The following is a 2051-nucleotide window of genomic DNA, read 5'->3' on the forward strand; positions in this document are numbered from 1 at the left end:
CCTTCCCCTCTCCCTCCTTTCCACCCTCTCTTTCTCTCTTCCTTTTCATAAACTTCTCTATATCCTCCATGCTTCCCCTCCTCTCTCTCTCTATCTTACTAATCCTATCCGCCATCCCCTTCACCTAGAGACCCTTTAATAGAGACTGGACAATCTTTGGTTTGTAACAAAATGACGACGATATACAGGGTGGCTCATTAAGCTCATTTTACTTTCCCAGGCGAACTTTCTGAGACACTGTATACAAACTCTGTATGCAGCATTTAAACGTGATTTTTATTTAGCAGAATATTAATGTTTGAAGCTGATATAAAGAGGTGAAATATATATTATGCTTTCAGTTTATCGAAATAAAGTTCAGAAATTAAAGGCAAATATGTAGTTCACTATAAAATGGCATTCTAACCTTTTTTCAAATATAAGAAATCAAATAAACTCTCGAGAATGTCAAAATATAAACAGAGAACAGGCTAATGAGAGTTTTTTCGCTGTAAGTCGTGCGAGCAAATTATTTATTAAATACGAAAAAAATCAGCTGACGTTTCGGCTTACATTCGAGCCATCCTCAGTGTATCTGATCCGGGAGGGCTCCGATTGCACACATGTATCGCTGATTGGCTAATTTAAAAATAAAATAATCTCATTGGCAAAACAGTGAAAAATTACTAGGCACCAGTTGATATGAGTGACAGACGTTTCGACTTACATTCGAGCCATCCTCAGTGTATCTGATCCATATACAATCAAAATTCTTAGCTGGTTTGATAGGAGAGTGCCCAATCATTCCGCTTCATTTACAAAGACACCAGGTTAACAGATCCGGCGACCAAATAAATTGAAGATGAATTCCATCAAACCGTGAACATAATCAATTAAAAATTAAATTAATTTCGCTGTATATCCGTATCCATACTTAGTAATGACTTATGCATGTCAACAAGACGACAGTTGGCAATCAAAATGTCAAACCAGCTAAGAATTTTGATTGTATATGGATCAGATACACTGAGGATGGCTCAAATGTAAGCCGAAACGTCAGCTGATTTTTTTCGTATTTAATAAATAATTTGCTCGCACGACTTACAGCGAAAAAACTCTCATTAGCCTGTTCTCTGTTAATATTTTGACTTTTTTCAAATATTAATTTAATGAAGAATAGGGTAAATGTTAAGAAGACCCTCTCCACCTGAGATAAGAAGTAGTGAATTTGTTTCCAAAGTAGTGAATTTGTTTCTAAAGCAGAGGATTTTGTGGCTATAACAGATTTCCTAACCTAGTTGTTAACTTTGACGCTTAATATTTCGGATCGTGAGGCAGAGCGATACTTTTTTCGACACCAGAAACTCAGAAACGCGTCGATTGAGTATATTTTTATCAAAATTTGAGATGGAGGGGGTCTTCTTCAACATTTACCAAGAATAGAATAGAGTTTATTCACTTCAGCTAATATATATAATTTAATGTTATAATAATAATTTAAATTCTACACATAACAGAAAATGCCTAGTTGTTGTGTCCCTGGCTGTTTCAATAGCAATAAGAAAGGTTTTTCCTCTCTCTCTTAAAGCGATTTCCTGCAAATTTAGAACGGCAAACATTATGGCTCGAAAAGATAAGCAAAAAAAATTGACAACCTTCTCAATGTTCTTATATTTGTGAAGTAAGTGTAAATGTCTAAATATATTAATGTATATAAATGTATTAATTGATTAAATAAAATGATAGATATTTGTATATTGGATCCAAAGTATTGAGAAAAAGTATGTTGTATTACACTACGCAAAAAAATTAAAGGATCACTTAAGTTCAACCTCAAAAATAGGTCAAAATTCAGAAGAATGTAACTTCGTAAAAAATGATCATAACGAGATTTTTAAAAAAGCATTTTAATGCTTGAAATCTCTACTTTCGAAATCGGTAATTGATATTTCGATCTGATTGATTTTTTACGTAGTTATACAAACAGAAGTGGATATCCGTCAAATCTGAAAATTTTATACAAATTTTACAAAAGTCTATGGCATGAACTAAAAATCGCACACAAATGCGGT

The 2051-nt window shown here is 33.4% G+C and overlaps 1 protein-coding gene and 1 long non-coding RNA gene across 2 annotated transcripts in view; both read left to right on the forward strand.

Annotated features, from left to right (window-relative positions):
• The window catches only part of LOC108764529 (tachykinin-like peptides receptor 99D), a gene marked incomplete at its 3' end in the record, with an annotated part of 68749 nt that overhangs the window by 22088 nt on the left and 44610 nt on the right, over positions 1-2051 (forward strand). The gene's annotated exons all lie outside the window — the stretch shown is intronic.
• LOC108764530 (uncharacterized) overlaps positions 1620-2051 on the forward strand; it is a 4096-nt gene continuing 3664 nt past the window's right edge. The window contains exon 1 of the long non-coding RNA XR_001940286.1: positions 1620-1660. This is a non-coding gene — a long non-coding RNA (uncharacterized LOC108764530). The remainder of the gene's footprint in view (positions 1661-2051) is intronic.

This window comes from Trachymyrmex cornetzi, unplaced genomic scaffold (genome assembly GCF_001594075.2).
Source record: "Trachymyrmex cornetzi isolate Tcor2-1 unplaced genomic scaffold, Tcor1.1 scaffold433, whole genome shotgun sequence".
Lineage (NCBI taxonomy): Eukaryota > Metazoa > Arthropoda > Insecta > Hymenoptera > Formicidae > Trachymyrmex > Trachymyrmex cornetzi.